The 25,891-nt window shown below is 34.4% G+C and overlaps 2 non-coding genes across 2 annotated transcripts; both read right to left on the bottom strand.

The window, feature by feature from the left end:
- Nucleotides 1-321: 321 nt before the first annotated feature.
- On the bottom strand, nt 322-442 carry LOC138397797 (U6atac minor spliceosomal RNA). The gene has a single exon (XR_011235902.1). It is a non-coding gene; the product is annotated as a U6atac minor spliceosomal RNA (small nuclear RNA).
- Nucleotides 443-15,761: 15,319 nt separating this feature from the next.
- Nucleotides 15,762-15,868, bottom strand: LOC138397667 (U6 spliceosomal RNA). The gene has a single exon (XR_011235800.1). It is a non-coding gene; the product is annotated as a U6 spliceosomal RNA (small nuclear RNA).
- Between the last annotated feature and the right edge of the window lie 10,023 nt (nt 15,869-25,891).

Raw genomic sequence — 25,891 nt, 5'->3', positions numbered from 1 at the left:
TGGCATTTTCTGTTTTTAACATTTTAGTCATTCTGGTGGAAGTGTAGTAGTTTGTCTTGGTGAGCTGCATTTGCATGTCTTTAAAAAGAGTAGTAAAATTACCATCTTTTTTTTCTTCTTTGTCATTTGCATATCTTCTTTTGCCAAATAAGAGTTTCTTAAATATTATGGATATGATTTCTTTGTCAGATATATCTATGGCAAATAACTTCTCCTATTCTCTATACTGCCATTTCACGCTCTCAATTTTGTCTTTTGATGAAGAAAAGTTATTAATCTTAATGTGGTTTAATGTATCAATTTTATCTTTTATAATTCATGCAAAAGATATGATTAGATGCCACAAAGTAGGTGGCAATACCTTAAACATGAATCTTTTGTGTAAGTGTCTAGAATCTTCTCATCCCATCTAAGGAGAATGCTAACTTCTTTCGTACAACACATCTTTATAGGATTTTATGAGAAAGGGAGAAGTAAATGGTTACTTCACATTTTTTGCCCATTCTGGGTAAACTGGAGGCACTATTGACAGAACCAGGTAAGTCAGTGAGATGCCTATTAACATTTAGGGGCAAATGTGGCTTTGATTTTGCACACGTTGAGTTCGAGGTATTCATGAGACATCTAAGTGGAAATCTCCAGTAGGCCTCAGACAGGAGGAGGGCGATAGTTGAAACAGGGGAATTGGTTGAAATGACTGAAGGGAAGACTTCAGACATAAGAGCATGACTGAGAACAGAACCTTGATATATGCCTCCAGCTAGTGGTTAGAGGGGGATATTACACACCTATATCCTAAATTTCTTGTTAGAAATTTTTACCTGGAAGTCTCATCATCACCTCATACGCAATGCATTTAAAACAGAACTCATCATTCTCTGTTCCCCCTGTTGCCCTTCACTGGATTTCGCATTTCTGATAGCATCAGCTCCCATTCTTCCAGCCATTAAAACACCAAACTTTGGAGCCAACAGTTACCCCTTGTCTTTTTTTTTTTTTTTTTTCATCCTTTTACTTAGTCATTAAGTTCTGTTAGTCCTTTAAGTCATTTCTTAATTTTATTTCCATTGACATTCCATTAAACTATTTTAATGATTGCACAAGTGGTATCCCAAACTCTGGCCTCTTCTCCACTTGAGTCCTTTCTTTGCAAAGTATTTTTTAAGCTTCTGTTTATTGAGCCAGGTGCTATGTCTAATGGTCAGTGGTTATAGAAATGTATCATTTAATTCTCATAAAATCCTATGAGGAAACTGGGACTTAAGGAAGTTCACTTGTTAATGGTCACGCAGAGTCAGGATACCAGCCTAGCTGCCTGGGAGTGTGAAGTCGTCTGTCGACTCCTGCATTCACACACAGCCACCACATCTATAGTCCTAAAACCTTTTTCACATTTACCTCTTCTACATCTTTTTTTGCCACGTGCTAAAGTATAAATGGCCTTTGGCTAGTATGCAAAGTCCTCCATAATACGATGTCCACCCATTTCTCCAAACTTTTCTTAGTCACCTAGCAAAGCTGGTGTGATCATGCACACACTAGAATCTTCATGCCTTATTTCACACTATATCCCTGGAATGGTTACTTCCCACCTCATCCCTTGCAGCTTAAAATAATTGTATTACACCTCTCTAATGTAAACTGTAGTTACTTGAAATATTTATGTGGTGCTTTTGTGTGTGCCTTTTGAAAACCTGTCACTCAAATTTTATTCTTCCAAAAGAATAAAATTATTTTCATGGAAAATCCATTTATTATTCTTTGCATACACAAAATTATATGTTCTCAAAGTTCTTTTTATGAATTTTTATTCTCTAGTGATGCCTGTAAGGCACGCTAACTCCTCAGTGATATCATTTTCATAATTTTGTATCATTAATAAAGACTGTGAGGACAGGTGAACCAACCTAGCTGCTTTTCTAAGCTGCATACATTTATCATTTTTGGATATAAGAATTTTTTAACTGACTTCAAGCCACTTAATAGTAACTGTATTCACAAGAAAACAGAAACTCTAATTTGTGAAAAAAATTATTTTTAATATGCTAATGCTTTATACCTAATGTCTCTCTTTAGTCACTTACTTTCTAATTCATTGAATAAGTTTGTCAAAATATATTTGGCTATGCTTTTTCTTGGTAAAGCCTCACTGTTTATTTTTCATCATATAAAATACTAAATGTCTATGGGCCTGGTCTCTTTATCTGAAATACATTGCAAAATTTGACACACATTGTTTAAAAACTACATTTTCATTACCTTATTTTTCCTTACCCCTTAATCATTAAGCTTTCTAGAACCTGCTAGTTTTTTAAAAAAACACTCTTAAAATATGATGTTATTTCTTTTAAAAAATTGGTACATATTTTTCCATTGTCATAAAATCATAGAGTAGAAAGCCCTATAGCAATCAACTAGTCCAATTTTTTAGTTCATAAGTGGAAAATGAAGACCTAGAGGAGTGCCATGCTTAAGGTTGTATAGCTTGTTAGTGCCAGAACTTGAGATTTATATTTTCTTCTGGTTTTTCCTCTAGAAGATAATAGTTTTGAAGTTTAAATTTAGGTCTCTGTCTTAGTCTATTTGTTCTGCTATAACAATATATCTGAGGCAAGGTAATTTATAAAGAAGAGAAATTTTTCTCACAGTTTTGGAGGCTGGGAAACCCAGGGTCAAGGCACCCGCAGGGTTGGTCTTTGGTAAGGCTTCCAAGAAGGTGCCTTATTACTGCATCTCCAGAATGGTGGACCTGGTTTTTTCCTTACACGGTGGAATAGTTGGCAGGGGAAGAAAGAGGGAAACTCTCTCTGTCAAGCCCTTTCATAAAGGCACCTAATCCCATTCATGAGAGCAGAGCCCTCATGATTCAATCACCTCCTAAAAGCCACACCTTTTACTACTGTTGCACTGGGAATGAAGTTTCAACATACATTTTGACAAAACTGTTCAAACCATAGCAGTCTCTGATCCATTTTGCATTAATTTTTGTGAAAGGTATAAATAAGGTCTGTACCTAACAGTTGTAGGAGAGTTTGCTTGTGTGGTTGGCTCCTGTTACAGCATTGAGTCTTTCTCAATGCCTTTAAGCAATGAGAAACTTTAGATGTAGAGTTGTGCTCTCTGCAATTTAAACTGTAGCACAAAAGCATTTTTTAAAAATGTAACTCACTATTTTTTTCAATGAAAACTTCTATGTTAAAACTTAAAGGCACTGGGACATTAAAAACTTTTGTCACTTTAATTTTACAGAAAATTTCTGGCTTTCTGTCACTAACAACAGGTGTTTTGCAGAAAATGAAAGAAAATTTGAAATATCCTGGATCTTCTTTGGAAAGGTGTTCCTTGAACCAAGTAATGTAAAATTATAAACCAATACCTATAATTATTTAAGGTTTAATAAAAAGATGTCTATTGATGACAATTATTCTATAGTCAGCATTCTTAATGATAAAATGGGATCTTTCTAGATTTATTTAAGATTTCATTTTTAATTTTTTTTAAAAAAGCATTTCCTGTGCTAATTAATTTACACAAATTTTTAATTAGAAAAATGGTTTTGTTAAATACACATAAGGTAGTTGGAAGTTGAAGCCATAATTTTCTCCCCATTTTGGAAAAAGAAAACAGTGGTATTGGGGAAAAATTTAAGAGTGAGCCAGGAAAAATCACAGATTCTAACTCCTACCATAGCATTTTCAAGTAAGAAATCATACAGAAAATTGCTATAATATTGCCAACATGGAGTGAGATTATTAGTGAGGGAAGAAAATAGTATGTCTTTTATCAACCAAAAGGAAGTCTTGAATGTTCCCAAGTAACACTTTTCATCATTCTCTTTTTAATAGCCAGAGGATATGTCTTTTTGTGCTGTGTTACCAAAGCAGCTCTTTTGGTGATTGGGGAGCCTATGAATGTCAAGTGAGGAAAGCAGTGAGAATAGAATCAGAATCCTTTGAGAATGCTCACCTTTGCAAAGTGATACCATTGCAACTCTGTGCAAAGCTGTTATAACTTTTCAGCACATCTCTGAATGTTAAGCATGCTAAGCACTGAATTCTAAGATAGAATATCTCAATTGATTCATTCCTTACTGCATTGGAACTTGACCTGGATATAATTCTTTCCATTTTACTAAAATTGAATTTAGACATAAAAGTTTTTTTTTTTTCTTCCAACATGGAATAGAAAACTTGAATAGTTAGTGTCTGGCATCAGCTATGACTTTAAGAAACATTTTCTTACCAGAATTTTGACAGAGCCTTTATTAGTGTCTGCCCACTGGTAGAGAATTTATATAAGGGAGTACTTGCTTAGAAGGTTCCAACTTGTGGCATATCTGATAGGAAACGAGTATAAATCATAGCATTGATGAGGAAAATAACTCTAATTATCATTTCTACTTATGTTTAAGTTTTCAGTGTGTGAGACAGGGAACCAGAAGATGCAACTACTACTGCTTGGTGGCAAAAAAAATAAGTTTTTTGGAAATTTTTGAAAGCATCAACCAAAATAAGAAATCATTAGATTTTGACATATGTTGTAGTATGTCGTACTCATATAAGTATTAAATTTTGATTAAAGCCACCTTTTAATGCATAAAAGAAGAAAACTAATATGGATGGGTCAAAAAGAAGAACAAAGTAAAAAGGATAAAAAGATAGAGGAGACCCAGGAAAACAACCGAGGTTGCTATGCAATAGTAAGAGATAATCAGTGGGTTAGGAGTCGGGAGAACTGAATATTGGTTTTAGCTCTGCTTCTAAATATAAAAGCTATTTGATTTTAGACAAAGGGGTCACTTCATCTCTTGGATTCTATTTCTCCGTTTGTTACATGGGGTCATAGCTTCTAGATATTTTCCATCTTTCAGCTTCAATGAATTCCTAAAATGAGATAGCATAGGTGAAAATATTTTGAAAAATATAAAACTGTACATAAGGGCAAGGTGTTATTTTGATTGGTGAAATTTCTTACCTAAAGAGAACAAGGGCAGATTTCACAGCTGTTACTGACAAGTGGGGTGATTCTGTGTGCAGATGTAGCTTGCAGACATGCTGCTTCGGGCTGAGTCTTGCATGAGTGAGGAACTTCACACTCAAATGACTGCTAAGAGGAACTGTGCCAGATACGGCCTAGATGCCTGGGAGTCTTTACAGCAATGTACACAGGACTAGGACAGGAATGTTGCAAAACCTCAGGATATGTAACCCTTTCTTGAAAGCAGAAATATAAAAGGACAATTTCTATATCAGAATTTTACTTATTTAGGCCTCTGAAAGGATCAAAGATCGGCTTCCTTCAACTGGCCATTCTAGCCCTTGAAGAATGAGCATCTCACGGACTAAGACTTCTTTATTATTAAAGGAAAATAGATGAACAAAATACGATCAGTTACTATTGACTAGTGTTTCACATATACACTTCATCTGAGAATTCTCAGCCCAAAATGCAGTTTCTGAGGGCTGGAAAAGTGATAAAATGAACACTTGACGTTTCACTTTAAGTTTCCCTAAGCTGTTTTCTTCCTTGCTGTTCTGCATGGCTTTGTATAAGATTCTATTTTATTCATTCATTCATTCATTCACTCATTAAAAAATAGGTAATAATTTTCATGATCAATCATCAAAATGATATTAAAAATCTATTAAAAATTTGTCTCATCTATCCAGTTCATCTCCTGCCTTCTACAGACAACCAGTCTTATTAGTCGCTTCTGTATTTATTCAGTGCTTTTTATCCATATCAAAACAATGTGTGTATGTGTCTTATTTCTCTGTTTTCTAACACAAAAAAGTTGTACACTAAATACAATCTTGTGCTCTTTGTCCCCAGACTTTTCTAATATAGCCTGCCATTTAGGCACTTCGTAATGTTACAGTCACATGGTCCCACTTATAGTAAGCAAAAAAAAAAAAAAAAAAAAAAAAAAAGCCAAGTCTGATTCATTGAAAAGGTTATTGCCCTTCTGAGGAGGAAATTAAATCCTATGTAGCCATTTTAATTTTGAAGTAAATGGTGGTGCTGTGGCATAACTCTGACCCTCAGCAACCATCTCATCTCACTGTCTTGGAATATTATGTTGACATTTGATGTTTTTAATATGCCAAAGAAGTCATTACATAAGAGTCCATTTTAAAAAGAAAATTTGTTGAATTCAATAAATTTAAGACGAACCTTGGCTGCTTTGCTTTTGTTTCTCTTTTACTTTTTTTTAAAAATGAGAGGATAAGGAAAGTAGCTTAGTTTTTTTTTTCCCCCTTCTTTTTAATTTCAAAATATTAAAGGTGTACAAATGTTTTTGTTATATGGGTAGCTTTTGTAATGCTTCAGTCAGGACTGACTATAAGTGCACCCATCACCTGAATAGTGTTCATTGTACTTATTAGGTAGGTTCCCCGCCCCCTTGATTTCCAGTGACTTTTACTTTCCTCTATGCGCATGTGTGCCCATCGGATAGTTCCAATTTATCAGAGAGTACATGTGGTGCTTGTTTTTGCGTTCTTGAGATACTTCACTTAGGATAATGGTCTCCGGTTCCACCCAAATTTTTGCAAAAGGCATTAATTCATCCTTTTTATAGTTGAATACTACCACATTTTGTTAATGCACTCATGAATTGATGGGCACTTGGGTAGTTTCTACATCTTTGCAACTGTGAATTATGCTGCAATAAACATTTTGGTGCAGGTGTCTTTTTGATAAAATGACTTGCTTTTCTTTGGGTAGATACCCAGTAGTGGGATTGCAGAATGGAATGGTAGGTTTACTTTTAGTTCTTTGAGAAATGTCCATAGTTTTCCACAGAGGCTGTATTAGTTTGCAATCCCACCAACAGTATGTAAGTGTTCCTTTCTCTCTGCACCCATATCAGCATCTATTGTTTTTGGACTTTTTAATGAAAGCCATTCTAACACGGGTAAGGTGATATCTCATTATGGTTTTAATTTGCATTTCCCTGATGATTAGTGATGTTGAGAATTTTTCTGTGCTTCATTTGGAAGAAGACAAGAGCCCAAATAGCCAAAGTAATCATAAGCAAAAAGAACAAATCTAGAGGTATCACACTACTAGACTTCAAACTATACTACAAGACTATAGTAAACAAAACAGAACAGTATTGGACATAGAGACATAGACCAATGAAACAGAACATAGAACCCAGATATAAAACCATCCACATACAGCCAACTGATCTTTGACAAAGCAGACAACAATGCACACTGCGGAAATGAAGTCCTCTTCAGTAAATGGTGCTGGGACAACTGGATAGCCACATGCAGAAGAATGAAACAGGACTCCTATCTCTCACCACTCACAAAAATTAATGCAAGATGCATAAAATTCTGCTACATATTAAGGCATGAAACCATAAGGTATGAAACCATAAGAATTCTAGATAAAAATGTAGGAAAAACTCTTCTAGATATTGACCTAGGCAAAGAATTTATGACCAGGACCCCAAAGACAATTACAGCAATAGCAAAAATAAATAAATGGACTTGATCAAATTAAAAAGCTTCTGCACAGCTAAGAAAATAATCAGAGCAAATAGACAATCTACAGAATGAGAGAAAATATTCACAAACTATACATTCGACAAAGGACTGATATCTAGAATCTACAAGGAACTCAAACAAATTATCAAGGAAAAAAAAAGAAAAACCACATCAAAAAGTAGACAAAAGACATGACCAGAAGTTTTTCAAAGAAGATAGGCAAATGGCCAACAAACACATGAAAGTAGCTTAGATTTTAAAGCTAAGTAATAAACAGGTGGGGAGAAGACAGAAGTGTGAAAAACTAATGTCCATATATCCATTCATTCATGCATACAACAAGCATTACTGAGTTTTTGCAATTCACTAGAAATGATACCATACCATGGGAATACAATGGTTAAAAAAAAAGCCATGTTCATGCCAGCTTGTTATCTACATTCCAGTCTATGTCGTATACTATCACCCCAAACAAAGACGCCATTTTCTCTAACCCAAGTTGATACCCTGTTATCATCTCCTTGATTCTAGCAGCCAGACTCATTCTGTTACAAACACAGGTCAGATCATGGCATTGCTGCTCAAAATCCCCCAAAGGTTTCTCATCCTCTTTGAGTAAAAGCCAAAGTCCTTATACCACAAGGCCTACATCATCTAGCTCCCTTACTTCTTAGTGAAAGTACATAATAATAATTAAAATATATTATAACGTTATATAGACTATGAAAAGTTAAACAGAGTAATATGTAGCAGGATTTGTCTTTCCACTGAGAAATATTAAGTACTTAGTATGTGCAGATTACTGATGCTACCTCTTTAGACTCCTGGTATGAGAACAGTTATGATTGAACAGTAAGTAGGGGCGTGGCTTAAATAACCATTGATTTCCTTTCACAAGAATGTTCACATATTTAATGGAAATAGGTAAGTATACACACTTTCATTATCTCTGTTGCCCCATTGTTCTATCTATCTATTAAGAAAATGAACCAGAAAGCACAGCAGAAAAAAATTAGTCGGAAATAGCAGATCTGGGCAAGGTTGAATTAAAAACCTTTAATCCTTTCCCTTGGAATTTCTCAGAGTTCAGAGACAGTCTCAGTAATAAAATAATTCAATGCCTTATAAATCACATATAAACCTGTGTCTTATAAAATACTGTTTTATTTTGCAAATCAATGGAAAGATTCCAACTATACCTTTCCCGTCATACCAAAAAGAGGAGCAAAAAGGGGTTTCACTTTATTTCTTTCCAAATACAGAGTCAGATATTAAATGCTAGAGATAATTTTCAGTTAACTGACAGGAAGACTTTGGGATTTTAATATTTTATGTCCTTCCATATAACTTTTGGCAGAACAGATTATACTACTAGGATTCCCAACAATATACTAAAAAATCATTCTCAATTCCTCGAGGGAAAATAGTTCACACTATTCACCAGAATTGTATTCCAAAACTTTAACATAAATAGTATAGTTATACTGTAGACTATGAAAAATATCTATTGAATGAACAAATGGATACATATAAGTCTTTGTGGTATATTTCTTTTTTTTTTTTTTTGTTGAGACAGAGTCTCACTCTGTTGCCTGGGCTAGAGTGCTGTGGTGTCAGCCTAGCTCACAGCAACCTCAAACTCCTGGGCTCAAGCCATTCCTGCCTCAGCCTCCTGAGTAGCTGGGACTACAGGCATGTGCCACCATGCCTGGCTAATTTTTTCTGTATATTTTTAGTTTCCCAGCTAATTTCTTTCTATTTTTTTAGTAGAGATGGGGTCTCACTCTTGCTCAGACTGGTCTCTAACTCCTGAGCTCAAACAATCCGCCCGCCTCGGCCTCCCAGAGTGCTGGGATTACAGGCGTGAGCCACCATGCCTGGCCTGTGGTATATTTCTTAGCAGAAAGAAAATGGAAGAACCAGGACCATCTAACACCTGCATTTGGGATAGCAATTTCCCTTTCTTCAGAATTCCTTTCTGTTACATGTGTTTAATTTGTGCTTTAGATCCCATGTAGCAGCACAGGTAGCAGAAAGAGAATGGCTTTTGTGGTCACATAATCTTGAGTTTCTGTCGTGGCATCCTGCTAACTAGCTAAGTAAGTGACTTTATGTAAGCTACTTGTGGTTCTCAGTTCTGCCATCTGTAGAATCAGGCTGCCTGACTTACAGAAAGAAACTTAGGAAGGATTAAAGGAGTTGATATGTGTACAGATCTCAGAACCTTTCCATTTGCTGTTCTCTTTTATCAAAATACTCTTCTCCCAACACTTCCCTTAGCTGTTTCCTTCTCAATATTCAGGTTTCAACACAAATAATTGCTTCTAAGAGATGCCCCTACCTATCTCCCAAGGTGCCCATCTTGATCCATCTTTATAACATCACTCTTTGAAAATTTTCTCCATAGCACTTACTATTATCTGAAATTATAGTCATGTGCCACATAATGACATTTCAGTTAATGACAAGCCACATATATAAGGCGGCCCCATAAGATTATAATACAGTATTTTTACTGTACCTTTTCTGTTTAAATACACAAATATTTACCCTTGTGTTACAACTGGCTACAGTATTCAGTACAGTAACATGCTGTACAGGTTTGTAACGTAGGAGCAATAGGCTATACCACACAGCCTAGGTATATAGTAGGCTGTGCCATCTGGGTTTGTGTAAGTACACACTGTGATGTTCACACAATGACGAAATCACCTCGCAATGCATTTCTCAGAACATAGCTGTTAAGTGACACGTGTTGCATCTTGTTTGCTTAATTATGGTCTGCCTCTTTTACTAGACTGTAACCCCTTTGAAACCAGAAGTTTCATCTACCTAGTTCACTACTCCATCCCTAGCCATGAAAAGTAAATGAACTGAAGGAATGAATGACAATTTCTAGCTCCAAACTGTTATTCAATAAATATTAGTTTTCTCTCTCTTCCTGACGGCATGGCCTATATTTAACACGGTTCTGAGCATATTGCAAGTAATCAATATACGATATGGGAAAATATAGGAAAAACTTCTGTTCTGCAAGAACCTGTAGATTTATTCCTAAAAACATACTCTTTGACATATTGTATTAACTTTGATTTACACAAACCTATATGTGTGGCTATTTTTAGTTTACAAAATATGTTCTCTTTTGAGTGTGCACAAATCTGATATTCCCAACCATAAACTCTATATAAATTTGGGTGGTAAAATCTCTGCAGGTTACAAATAAATAATGTTTTCAGCCAAAAATTTACCTTAGACTGGTCTGACTTTGCTTCTTTGTCTTTGTTTACTGTGTCAAACTAGTGATGATTAGTTTGAAATGTGCTTTTCCTTTATTTTTTGCAAAGGACAATGGTCAGGAAAAAAAGGAATTGATCTTGAACTTGATGAAAGAGCCCAAGAGGTGAATGAGACAGAGTCATTAAACTGCATAACCTCTTTCTAGCCTCTTCACTGATAACAAGAGTTTTCAGAACAAGGAACTTGTATGTTCTGTGCAGCTCAAATAAAATAAACAAGCTGAACATCAGTTGACAAAGAACTGAAATAAAAAGGAGTTGACAGAAATATGAACTCTTGTTTATGAAAATTTTGCTCGTTCTACAACACCACATTTCAAAAGATATAGAATCCTGTTCCTGTTGCTCTACAATTCAAAGAGTTTGTTCTATTTCACAGAACTTTGATTTATAAATCACTGTAAGTCATTTCACTGCATATAAATGTTTTACTTATATTCAGTAGTACAAAGTACTTGTGCTATTTCTTCAAAAAATTACAGTAAAACATATACTTTTTATACAGTTGATAACTAATACCCACATAAAGAACAAGAAATAACACCTGTAATCCTAACACTTTGGAAGGCCAAGGCAGGAGGATCGTTTGAGGCTAGGAGTTTGAGATCAGCCTGAGCCACATAGTGAGACCTGATCTCTACAAAAAAATAGAAAAATTGGCTGGGTGTGGTGGTGCACTTCTGCAGTCCCAGCTACTCGGGAGGCTGAGGCAGGAAGATTGCTTGAACCAGGAGTTTGAGGTTGCAGTGAACTATTCTTAAGCCACTGCATTCTGGCCTGGGCAGCAGAGTGAGACCCTGTCTCAAAACAACAACAACAAAAAACACAAACAGGTCTAATTATAATGAGGGTGGGATGAATCCAACACAAGATTTTTTGAAAGATCTTTGTTTTTACATGATCACTTACTCTCCAGCCAAAATTATAGTTAGTCCTTTTATTCTCCAGCTATCCAGAAAAACCTGAAGTTGTTTTACAGCTCTAAAAGTCCTGAATTGCACAATATCAAAAAATAAATAAATAAACCTATATATGTATTTCAAATTCATGATCTTTTCAAAGAGGATGAACTGTTGGTTAATATAGAACTGTTTTAGAACATGAATTGCCATTTCCTGGGAGAGGGACTATGTAGAAATTTAGGAAAAAGCCAACCATTATTTGCCCCAAATTTCCAGGCCATGTCAGGTTCACAAGAGCATCATTTCTGGGGCAGATTTTCTCATATTGAACCTTGGCTCTGCCACTTACTAGATGTGTGACTGGAAAAGTTACTTAATATTTTTGTCCTTCAATATGTTCATTGGTAAAATGTGCATAATATAGAATTACACCTACTTTATAGGATTGTCCCCAGTAGTTCCAGTGAGGATTAAATAAGTTAATCATGGAAAGCTCATAGAACAGCATCTGACCTGCAGTAAAATTCATGATTTGTAATTAATGATGGTAATAAGCTTCTTCAGTTCTGGAACCAGAGTCATCAGAGGTAATGGATGGAAGAAACCTCAGTTCTAATCCTTCGTTCTGCAGTGATTGCTAAGATCGACGCGAGCACAGTGTTCCTGTGAGTCATTCCTCCCAGCCGAGCGGAGAAGTCTGGCTGCAGTAGGAGAGAAAAGGCCAACAGACAAAGAGAAATAGGTAAAAAGACAGGGAAACATAATTCTGAGGACCAGTTCTAGAACCATAAGGTTCTAGGAAGGGCTTAGATCTTTACAGCTGTTTCTTTGATCTTCCAATAAATTCCTTTTAGTTTTATTTTATTTGTACTTAAGTTGGGGTTGTTTTTCTGCTCCTTACAACTAGCAGACCTTCACTGGAATGTGGGACTAAGTTAATGACACCTGGATGAAGCAGGCGGAAAGGTCTCACACTTACTTAAGCCTTGCATTTCCACGAGGCCTTTTCTTGGGGATCCTCTGACATTGGCACAGACAGAAAGACGGCATGGGATGAGCTCAGGAAGGTGAAATACGGAGGGAAGGAACCACAGACAAAGAAATATGTAGTCTGTGGCTCTGGGATAAAGAAACGCCTCCTTTTTTTTTTAACCCCTGTGTGGGACTTCAGAATTCTGAAAATAATTCCACGGAGGGGATTCCACAATATTTAGAACACAGAATGATCATTTTAATAAAGGTAGACCCATACAGGGAATATTATAGATACTTATATATATAATAACAACTGCTTACCAAGAAAATCAGTGTAATGAATCATTTAAAATGCCCTAAGAGGAAAATTTGGTGACAGTTGCAATCTCCTCTTTTAGAATAAAGTTCAAAACTTATGGCTGAGATTATTATTCTTTTATATTTGTGGGATTTCGAGTCACATACTTTAATGATACATAGCACCATCTGAGGCCAATGTCTAAAAATGTCTGAGTTCTCAATCGATGAACCAAAAAAGAGTACATGAACTGATAATGAAAAGTTGAGAATAAGTTCATATATTGTAAAAATAAAGTATTAAACATCATGGAGGTGAGCTAAATTTCCTGTTCGAATGATATAGCAGCATAAGAAAGCAGAAACACTTGCTATCTAACCCGCCAACTGGTAGCTAATGTCAACTATAATTACCAATAAATTAATACTTTTAAAAAGACAGCAAAATAGGAATCCATGTATCAATTTCCCCTAAATCCATTGGTGGCTGACTTAAAAAGTAACTATAAATTCTACTCTTTATATCCAAGCTCTCTGGTAGTGCCCTCTCATGGCGACTCTGGACTTGTCTAATGTGATCACTTTGTTCAATGTAACAGCAGCAAACATAAAACAAGCAGAAACTTGAAAACTGCTTGTATGTTGTGGTTTGCCTTCTCTCGCTGCTCTTGGTGCCACCATGTGGAAAAGCCCAGGCTAGCATGGTGGACACATATAGTCCAGGCATCCTGACAGTCCTAGTCAACAGCAGGTCAACTCCCTTTTGCTTTTGCATACAAAATGGCTTAGCCGAACCTGTAAATCTAGCTGAGGCCAGGAGAAAAATCATCCAGTTGAGGCCAGCCCAAACTGCTAATGCACAGTCAGGAGGCAAATAAACAGTTGCTATTTTAACTACTATGCATATTGATATTCTCTTTATGTTGTAATCTATAAGAGTGAAAACAAGGTATTGCTTATGAATGTAAAATTCTATACAAATTGCTCAGTAAAGATAACTTTTTTATTATATGAAATTATGCATGAGCTAAATCATTGCAACTTAAATCACCTTTTCCAGAAAGCAAGAACTTTCTCATTAAGTATAAGATTTTTCTGTTTTAATTGGCCAGGTGGATAACATAAATGAAAATTTTCACACCCACAGATGAGTGAGTTGACTGTATTTTTTGTCAGGGTCAGAACACCACTATGGGAAGATGACATCCAATAATGGCCCTGCTTATTAATGTGTATAAAAAAGCATTCCTCCTTCAACACCAGTAAAACTAAAGCAAAAAAAATTATGATCACATTTAAGCAATATAAAATCATTATGAAGACAAATGAAAACAAAATAAATACTACATTTTTATAATTATTTGATACACCTAGATTTGGAATGAGAAGAATTTAGGCATGATGGTCCACCATTTAAGAAAATGTCAATGTAACATCAAATATGCAAATTCAAACTAAACTTCAGTGACTCAGAGCTCCAACACATCTTTAGAGAGCAGTTGTAACATTGACTGCCTGAGGAATTTATCAATGTAATTGCAAGACAGAGGATACTGTTTTGAACAGTAGTAAATGGCAAGAGAGAAATGAGTTGCAATTGTAGAATTGCTTATGTTGCAAAGAAGAATGACTTTCTATCTTTAGCTTCAATCTCCTTTCCATAAACAAGTATCTTGATTTTCTTATGTACATTCATATGTGATAATATTTAATTTTAAATAATATTGGACATTCACTGGTGATGCTTGTCAAATGTTTTATATCATTGTGAAACAGAGAACTGTTACTGTAACTACCAAAAATACAAAGTAGAGAATTTTGTTTGTATAGCTACTACACACACATACACACACGCATAAACACATGTGCATGCACACATACACACACATGTATTTCTAAGTAAATGTTTATTTAGAACATTAGTTATTTCTAAATGTTTATAAATAATGCATACATACTTACAGATTTCTAAACAAATTTTTTAAAAGGAATATTCGAAGCATTAATAATACAAATATTTCTTTAAATTAAATTTTTGTTACAGGAAATCTTATGTTGTTTTTAACTAGAAAGATGTTCTTTATGGTAAACATTCCAGCATATATTTCTGAAAAAAATCATATTTGAAAAATTAATCAAAATATCATTATCATGCCTAAAAGTAACAATAATCCTTTAATATCAACTTGTCAGTGTTTAAATTTTCTATAATGACTCATATGTATTTTTTTAAAGTTGATTTGCTCATATCAGTACCCAAACTCTACATGTTGGTTGATCTAAATCTTTTTTTTGTTTGTTTTTTGTTTCAGAATATTACAGGGGTACAAATGTTTAGGTTACATATATTGCCTTTGCCCCACCCGAGTCAGAGCTACAAGTATGTCCATTCCCCAGACAGTACATACTGTACCCATTTGGTGTGAATATACCCATCACCTCCTCCCCCATCCCACCTTCCCGATCTACATCTTGAGTCTCTTTTAATTCATAGCTTCCCTCCTCTTTTCTTTTTAGAAAGGCATTCTACTGGAAACATATATTGGCCTCTGAGCATTAAGGTTGTTGAAGCTCATGAAAAGAATAGGAAATGGAAATTCCATAGAATGTTGCTAGACTTAAATTTTACTAGAGTTCTATATTTAATGAATATAAAATTATTCTAATTTGGCCTCCTTACACATCTATTTATTCATATTCATTCATGTTCTCAGTCAAAAACTATTTCTTGAACATTTGCTATTGTTATTTTTTTTTTGAATTAAAAAATTTATTCAGGAAATCAAATTGTTAAAAATATGGAACGCTTCACGAATTTGCGTGTCATCCATGCTCAGGGGCCATGCTAATCTTCTCTGTATCATTCCAATTTTAGTATATGTGCTGCCGAAGCGAGCACTGCTATTGTTATTTATATTCCGACATTTGTGAATATGACAGACACAACTTTTTTTTTTTTTTTAATGATCATGTTATTTTAATGACAGATAGAAGGACATAAACAAGTGGATTAGGGGCCAAACAACTAAAATCCAGCATACTGGATAATAAGCAGAAAACAAACTGGGACTGGGCATGGCAGAGACAGAGATGTGAAAGCACATATGGAAACTGAATATCACAGGTCCGGGATGAGCTGGATAATTACTTATAAATCAAAAGGTTTTGGTCTTCCCAAAAGGCACTAATGTTCAATCGAAATTGGTGGCCACTGATTTAGCCTAGATGTACAACATGAACAAACGTGTCATTGTATCATTCCCTTGATTGTTCTGTGAAACTGAATAAAGTTACTTTTCCTAACTAAGAGGGTGTTGTCCTGTGGGCGAACAAAAGGAGAAATTTGGGTAGGAGACATGTTGGCCTCTTACAGTGTAGAGCTGATTCTGACAGACACAATTCCTGACTTCATGAAATTTACAGTCTATTAAGGAATACAGAAGTAAGCTGGACACTTGCATGATGTGACGATGGCTACAAGAATGGAAAAATGTTTAATTATGAGGAGCACGATGTCGTGGAAGCCTTCCTGAATATATATCTCATATTTTCATTACATATTAAGTTATACATACTGTTATAGCATATGAAGAGTTTTGAGTACTTAGCAAATAACTACTGATTGATCCGGTTATTATACTTTTATGGGAGCAATAAGAAAATTGGGAAAATAAAACCACACATACATATTTATATTTATTATTGATACATTAAAATGTTTCTGGTTGTTATAAAAAATGGCATATTCCTATATTGGATGTGCCCATGAATGTTGTTCCTGTTCATAGATCTTTCTTATGAGAGCAGCTATAAAAGGATTGTTTCTTAATAAAGTTGAAGCAATATGTGACTTACATTCTTAATGTAACCTACTTCACTATGTTGGCTACACCTGACTGAAGCAGCAATTGGTCTCTGAGTCAAAGGAAAATATTTATGGGTTATATTGAGTGAGTCTTAGCATGGCTCAGAGTGAAGGCCTGCCTATTGTGTGTGTGCTGAGTGGGAGCAGGAGTGATCCAGCGAGAACTTCCATGGGTTTGAGTGTGGGAAGGAGATAGAAGACCAAAAAGAAGGTGAATATTTTGAACTCAGGTTCTATCCCAAGTCTCACTTCTCCATGCAGTTTTGCTATACATTCTAGTTCTATAAGCACTGGGGCCCACAATAAGAGACTATATAGATAAGAATACAATATCTTCGCCTAACTCATGTTGCTTTGTCTATTGCCAATGACTCCCCTTATCTCTTCCTTGCATCATTTAAAAGCCCAACTAATGTAATTCTATATAATGTACCATATGTAATATTTATTTAAGAACATCAAATTGAAACATCATTGTATTTGGAAGACAACATGCTAATGAACTGTAATAATTAGCAAGTACACAAAAAAGTGACCAAAATCTATGTCTTTTCAAGTTAAAAAAGGAAATTCCATTTTAAATAATGTAAAAAACTATTTTAAAGCACTCCTGCTGATGGCAAACAGTGATTCAATTATCCAATACTATTTAACATCATATAAAAATTATGATACAAGTTAATAAAAGCATTTGGTGCATGATCTGAGTCACATTTAATAAGTGGTACACAACCCTTTCATTGTGTGTGATTACAGCTATCAACTAATTTTCATAGGTATTTTCTTTTCTCATTTGGACTTGGTGGGTTCTCTTGTCTAGGTTCACATAGCATTTTAATGGCACAGCCATGACTTGAATCCAGGTCTTTTGACTCCAGCTATATTTTACAGGTGTCTTACAACTTAGACAAAAGACAGTCTATCAGAATTTAGTGTTTAGTATAAAGTTGGTTTATTTTTATTCAATCCCTTTCTCCCTTATTTATTAGAGGGAAGTTATTTCAATAATTACAAAATGGAGTTATAAATTAGAACATTTTAAGGCTAATTTTGACCATAGTTAATTCATCCTTATCAAATATTAATCCCAAGTTAACAAACCCTTAAGAAATACGAAGGCCCAATTTGATCAGAATTTTCTTCTTAGATGTTTGCTAATTATTTCTCATAATAAGCTAGTTTTCTTCAGAAAACTCTACCATTATATCAATTTGATAAGAATTTGCTCCTGATAGAGGAGGACTGGATTAGCAAGAAAGTAAAATTAAACCAATCTCTTACATTTTAACGATAAATATTTAACTGAGAATTTATTAAGAAAATAGCAGAGTATATCTAGAGATTCATAGATTACATGCTAACAAACTTAATGATCTTCCAAAATGAATTATTTATCTTTTGAGACTAAGAAAATCTTACTGGAGACTTTTCACAGATAAAATTCCACAAACTTTTTCATAGATTAAAACAAAAAAGAGGAAAAATTAACATAAGGGAAGATCCATTATAATACCAAATATTATAAAACAGGAAAGACCCATAGTCTATCAATGTTCTAGCTATAAAGAATACAAATATATCAAAGCTAGATGGCAAATCATACAATATATAACTCAAAACCATTTGGAGACTTGCAGAAACATCTAAATTGCATTTATTTCAGCTAAAATGCATGACTATTTTAAAAAATCACCTTCTATGTCACTCTAATAACATTACAAATACAATTACTTTGCTTCTTTCCTTAGCAAGTAACCTGCTCTGTAGCACAGCTGTTAAAGAATGGCTGATTTTCTAGTGGCAAGATACAAGGGAAACAAGAATTTTCTATCAACAGAAGCTATTTGGAACAATTTTGTGACTCTAAATACATAAACTCTGTGATTATTAAAACTATTTATAAATTTCAGGTTTGACTGGTATTTCAATTGGAAAGAAAAAGAAAAAATATAAAGGTTTCTACATACTCTTAATTATGGGGAATAGAACGCAGCTATGATTATCTGATTCAAGCTTCCACGGATCACATTTTCAAATTGCTCAGTGACAAAAATAAGCAAATATATTTGCTTAAAGCTAACCATGTTCAAAGAATGCCTTTCAAAAAGCAATGAAAAAAATCATTAACATCTGTGACATTATGAAGGTAAATAAAATAGTACAAAGTTCCTGTTAGACTAACAACTGGAAAAGATGTCCAAGACTGCCACCTTCAGTGAAATTTAGCATAATGCATTTTGAAAACAAAACCAGCAAAAAGGAGTTGAAAGCTGCCCATCACAGTTATCCCAAGTAAAGAATTAACATCATTCAGTTTTTATAATACAAGTGAAGAAATCAGCATGGTCTTTCAACCCAGAACCTACTGCATGCTTGTGTTTCGTATCAGTATTGTGTATGCATGCCTCCTGAATGAGATATTATTTTAATGGAGAAAGGGATTATTAGAATCATTGATATATGAAGAAATATTTCCTCCCTTTTTGGTTGGCCCCTTCTCTGTCTTCAGTCTTCCTACTTACGTTCTTCCTTTTCCTAGCCATACTCCTAAAGCTCTCATGCTCATCATCCCCCAAAATACTTGTGCTTATATGTAGGCAGGCAGCGTGGGGTGTGTGTGAAGGATATGATTGGGGGGTTGGAAAGAACACACATGGATATTAATAATATGATATTAAAATAGTAATGACTGATTAGCTTGAATGTGTTACTTTTCCCTGCATTTCCAAGAGGAACAAAATCTTATGACCAAGACAGATATCTAGGTGAGGCTAATTAAAAATTACTGATTTAGATAGGGAGGTCTTCCTCTCCCATGGCTTTCCCCAGCCCAGGGCCTGCTTACACCCTGGGGGCAGAAGACCCAATGCATGTAGTATATATCCAATAGATCATTTAGAGTTCAGATTCCAAGTCAGGCTTGGATTTTTCATCTGAATTTGATGCCTTCATCAGATCTTTAGGGTGATAGGTTGTAAAGGAAACTATAAAATTACAACAGTACTTACTGAGAAAGACTGATATGGTAACTGCTACATCTCATGAAACATTTCTCCTGAGAAGACTACATCTCGCCTCTTGGCTTCAAAACCATTCAGGTCAAATGTTTCAGGGAGACTCCTGAAACTCTTCCTGTTCCTGGTTGAGAGGACCCTTCTCTCTGGTTCCTGTACCACTTACCTCGGGATTTAAGAGGGGGTGGAGGGACTGTGTCAGAGTCGTTTACTTCAACTTCTGGTTTTAACTGAAACCTGGCTATCCTCTCTCACATAATAATGACTTTTCTTCACACCCCACTTACCGTAGGGTCTGTGTGTGGATCTGTGCTCTCCTTGCTTCTCATTATATGTAGCAGAACATTGTTCTTACTTTCTATCTAAAAGTAACCTCAGCTCCTCTGAAATATAGGCCATCAGATTATACCAGGAATCGCTATAATGCCTTGGTTAAGAGGGCAGGTTCTAGAGCCACATTTCCTACGTTTGCAAACTTTTTCAATTCCCTGTGCCTTAATTTTCCTCATCAATAAAATAGGGACCATAATATAATAGTATTTCCCTCATGGAGTTGTTATGAGGCTTAAATAAATTAATCCACATTCAACACTTAGACTAGTGCTTGTCACATAGCAAGCACTCCATAAATGTTGGCCACTCTCACCACCTGCTTCTCAAGCACATGGTAGCTTTACCGTTCAATTTCTGTTTGTGCCCCTTTATTCTGCTTGGAGTGCTGTCTGAAGTTTCTCCACAGAGCTCTGTAAGTATACTCTCAAATGCCAATTTTCTCATGAAATATTTCTTTGTCCCTTCAGCCAGATGTGACTTCTATTTCCATGTAAACACCCTAGCTCTTATATTCCTCTTCAGTGATAATCGTATTATACTCCGCATCAGTTAGCCCCCAATTGGACGGTGAGTTCCTCTTGTCTAGGGCAGGACACTGTTTTGTGATACCATTTTTTTTCACACGAGGTGCCCTAAAATGGTCATTGGATTTAATTACAAATATTATGATGCAGCATATTAAAATATATTAGAAATCCATATTCTGAAAACTTAACTGTTCCCATCTAAACTATTTTCAGGAACTCTCCCTTTCAGTCTTTCAAAGCAAAAGTAACAACCCTAATTTCCTTATCTATAAAAAGAAAGACTACACATAGTACATGTCTATTATAATTAAGACAAGGTTCCCAGGCAGGTAATGGCAGAGGAACTGTTATCACATTTACTCTCCTATAGATTGACTAATTTAAAAAAGAAAAAAATCTATTTGAAAGAACTATCTATTTGAAGAGCAGGCAAAAGGAGGGAGTAACTGGATGGGCTTACTTGAAAGAGCTCACTGGGTGAGATCCATGTTTTTATAACTTTTCCCCAGAGGGCACACCCTAGTCAGAAAGCTGCAGTATGACTGGTTTGAGGAGAGAAGGGAATTTAGGATTGCCAGAGAGGCTGTAAATTAAGAGGGGGCATCCCAGAAAAGAGGGGGTCACAGAAAAAGAGGAATCCCAAAATCTGTGTGTAAATCCTTGGCTGACCCCTGAGCTGCATAAGAGCAAAGGAAACACCAAGAAGTCCCTTGGAGAGTAAGGGCTGGAAGTCTGAAAACACAGAGCAGATATCACTTTCTTCTCTTCACCACAAGAACCAGAGTTTGAGGTGTTTGTCCTGCTAAATTTGATGTGCTTGGTAAATACTCTGCATTTTCTCCAGACTTAGCCTAACAAAGAAACCCCAGCCTCCTCGAGTTCAAGGTGATCAGCCAGTAAGTTAACCACTTTATATTATTATGGAAATAAGGGAAGCTTATATACACACCCAGGCTAGAGATGGGCACTCATCACAGGTTCTTAAAAATACTCAGTTCTATTACTTCAAGAAGACTAACTAGGATTAGGTGAGTGGTAGATGGGACAAAATGGCCAGTAGTACAGTGTGAGGGACAGAAAAAGCTGCTGGCATTCAGTTTAGAATAAGAGAATGTATTAAGTAGACTCAATAAATTATAAAACACTATCAAACATGAATTTATTTACAAACAAAATAAAAACATGATATTTGAACAAACTCTTTACAAAGGAAAAAATCTGCCTTTTATTCTTATAAAGAATAGGTTTACTGAAAAAGCAGTTTTAAATGACAAGAACTCAATATAATTTTAGACATCAAATACACATTTCCATTTTAGAGAACAGTATCTAACAAAATAGAAAACTTACAAGCATGTAAAACATATATTCATACATTTTTAAAAATGAAAGATTAAGTTATTCCAGACAAAATTTTTTACAAATCCAAAGTATGTCATGTTTAACTAACACTTGCTTTCAAATGGGAGTCTCTTTTGAGAAACTAAATATTAATTTTCAAACAACTCCATTTGGAGTTCAAATACCTCCATTTGGTAGCTGGAGTCATTCTAATTTAAAAAAAGAAAGTCTTTATTTCAATGTAAAGTAATATGGCTGAAGACTCCAGTCCTGAGTTGTTTTGTTTTTTTCTCCCTTCAATTTATATGTATACATGCATATCAATTTGAGGCATGGTGATAAAATCAGAAATGGCAGATAGAAGACTATCTGTCTCTGGAAGAGCCAAAATTAGTGTGGACCTCATTTTTCTGACCTATGCAAATAGGAAGTATAATCACATTCTCCATGACAACTTTTCTTTCTAAAATGCCACAAATTTGAAGGTAGACTTTGTGCCTTTCTTCCCCAAATCGAGAGTTAAGAACATGGATTCTGGAGTCAGGCTGCCTAGGTATGAATCTCAGCTCAGCCAGTTATTTTGCAATTTCTCTACACTAAATCTCTTTATACTAAGTTTCTCATGTGTAGAGTAAGATTAATAACAGTACTGATCCCAGAGTTGTTATGAGAATTAAGTGAGATAATATGGGTCAAGCACTTAAAACAGTGGCTGATATAATGTTATATAAGTTTGCAAATCTGTAATCATCATTCATTGTTTGTGGGAAAAGATCCTGACTATGCCATATGAAGTAAACAATGTCATATTGGAAGATATATTAGGTTAAATCAGCTACTATATGATATTACAAAACACAAAAGTGAATTTTTACAATTATCTTAGTTTCATACAATTCTGGAAACATTTTCAGAATGTTATAATGAATAACGTTATAGTAAACAGATATAAATGACTACACATTTTTGTGGTTCAAAACAATACAAAACTATAAAAAAGTTTAATTCAGACTAATAAAGTTGAATGACAAGAACACCTGGAAATGGAGCACAATATCTCCACCTAGTGGACATTACATTAAAAATTTTTATAGATAATGTTCACCCTTATTTATCACTAGGGGGAAAAACCTTTTCAAATAGAAGCACATTTTTTTCCCACTAATATAAGAACGATAAAAAAATAGAAAATAAATTAGATACTATATTACCAATACTACCAAACATTATAGTTAAAATACCTCTTGATAACTTGTGTATCTCAAATTCTCAAATTTTCTTTTCTAAAACAGGGTAACAATTAAAAGTACAGTTTTTGTTCAGAAATTTAAAATATCAAAGACAATATAGAAGTCACCAGAAATACCTGACCATGTTATACCAATTAATGTATTATAAAAAATATTGGCTGTAACAAACTTATGTATTTAAAATCACCGGGTTGTGAGACATGTTTAAGAGACATTTTATTCTATCTACTTGCTATATGAATCTCTTCTGAAGCATTTCTGACAAATAGAAATCTTACATCTAATGACTGGGAAACTTACCTTTTTCTGGGTCTGTTCCCCTGCAGAAACTAAACAATTAGAAAATGTATGTTTTTCATGAGTTAAAATTTAACTGTTGATCCTGATTTAACCTTCAGGCCATATAGAATATGTCCAATCTTACTCTCAACTAATGATTCTTCAGGTGAGCTACGGAATCTACACTTTTCCAAGTTAAACAACCCATATTCCTTTTGCCATTTACCTTGCAACAACCTTGTAAGCACTAATCATGTTGTTATGCTCCTTCAAACAGTTTCTAGAATTTTAAAAAATGACTACATCCAATATAGTGATGAATGGTTTAGCTACTATAAAGACAGATTATCACCTTTCTCCATATTCCACTTCTTTTCATAAAAAACTTTCACAGTGAGGCAGAGTATGATAGTCAAAAATTCACAGGCTTGGGAATCAGACCTATCTATTTTCACTCAGTGACAGTGTAGACTGTACAAGTCACCTCATCTGCTTGACCATTAGTTTCTCCAGCAGTTAACTAGAAATTAACTACCTCATAGGAATATAAGTAGGATCAAATGAGACACTATTTGTAAACCAGCCAGTATGACACCTAAAACATTACAGGTGTTCAATAAATAATAGAAACTACTATTATTATTACTTTTCTTCCCCTTCTTCTTCATCTTGTATGGGCAATACACATACATGTATGGTTCAAGTAAACTAAACTGATCAAGTTTGAGTGTGAAAAATCAATATAATGTTTAACATTTTTCTTGTTGGAAAAATGTCATATCTTCTTTCAGTCTGATGGTGATGGACTAGGTTAAAGTTAAATTAACACTAAATTCATCAAAAGCTCATTTTTTTAAAAAGCATAATATAAAGATATTATTGGATTACTTCTCTGTGACAAAATTTCTTACCCTAGAAATAATTTTCAAATCTTAAAGAATTTTTGGATATATGTTAAAAAATGTATCACCAAGCTATCCATTTTTATTATAATTTTCTCAACAAGTTTTAGTATATTGGAAATGTTTGTCACCAACATTTGAACATATAAAAAAGAATTCTCAGTAAAAGATAACTAAGTTATTTCTAGAGTGGTAAAATGTAGCCTAAATAAAGCAATACAAAATATTTGTAATTGGCTGAAATTTCTTTTCCCTTTAAAGTCTTATAACCATTAGGAGTTCTGTTATAATTACTTATTTTAAATAAACAGTAATAACTTTAAAATCATAACCTATTATAAAAACAACATATAACGTATTTACAAATAAATACATCTATAAGTATTAAATGCTAAAGCAAATAAAACTTTTTAACACTAGGTCAGGAAATTAGATAGAAAAAAGGGTTAAGATGACTCTCATTATAAAACATTATTTATTTACTAAAATCAGCTACGGTTACGTAATATATTTTTCTCAGATATTCACTTCACTCTATACTAAGAACTTCATTTGGTGTATGTTTATTCAATATTTACCATATGACACATTTATAAACTTTATGAACAGATGGCAGGGAATGAGTCCTTTCTGAAATAAGGCTAGACCCATGCCAGACACTGACTAGAGTTAGGACAAATACTATTCTCATTTGAATGAGGACCAAAGACTAAACCACTTGCCTTACTGATTCCAGAGCCACGAACAAATACAAAAATCCTAACCCCCATGTTAAATGCTTTTTCTAAAAAGTCCATGGTTCTGAAGTCATATTTAAATTTCCACTAGAAAAAACTTTTTGATATTTACATCACACTTCTTGTTTCACTTTTTAAAGAAATTGCTGCAAAGATAATAATTTCTGTCTAACCTAACAAACATGAATTTATTTATTTATGTGAACATATTATTTTATTTGAAAGTGGGTCCAAAATAACAGTTTACTATTTAGGGGGTGTAAATACAAATTGTGTATCTCTTCTACTCTCCTCTCTTCCAACAGTTATAAAGAAAATAATGTCAAGCCAAGTGTCAGTTAAGTTGAAACTGGAAATATATTACATTAAGCTATTTGTTTATTGGATATAAATTACATTAAACTATTTCTATTAAGCTATTTTATGATAGGCTAAGCACATTCCAGAAATAACTCTAAGACAAGAAAGGCCAGACAGCTAAAATAATTTCTCTTGCCAAAATGACCTGTTGTGTTTAAACTCAGGAACACTGAATTTCCAAACCATTTAAATATATAGTCAGATGCAGGTCAAAAGATTTCTGGCTATTCACTAAAAGGAAACATAGAGGAAACATACAGTACACTGGAATCATACTAATGCTACCTAATGTTCTGTATCTATAGAATTTCATG

Source organism: Eulemur rufifrons, chromosome 16, assembly GCF_041146395.1.
Source record: "Eulemur rufifrons isolate Redbay chromosome 16, OSU_ERuf_1, whole genome shotgun sequence".
Taxonomy (NCBI): domain Eukaryota; kingdom Metazoa; phylum Chordata; class Mammalia; order Primates; family Lemuridae; genus Eulemur; species Eulemur rufifrons.
The sequence above is the reverse complement of the archived record's forward strand: the minus strand, read 5'-3'. Positions and strand labels throughout refer to the sequence as shown.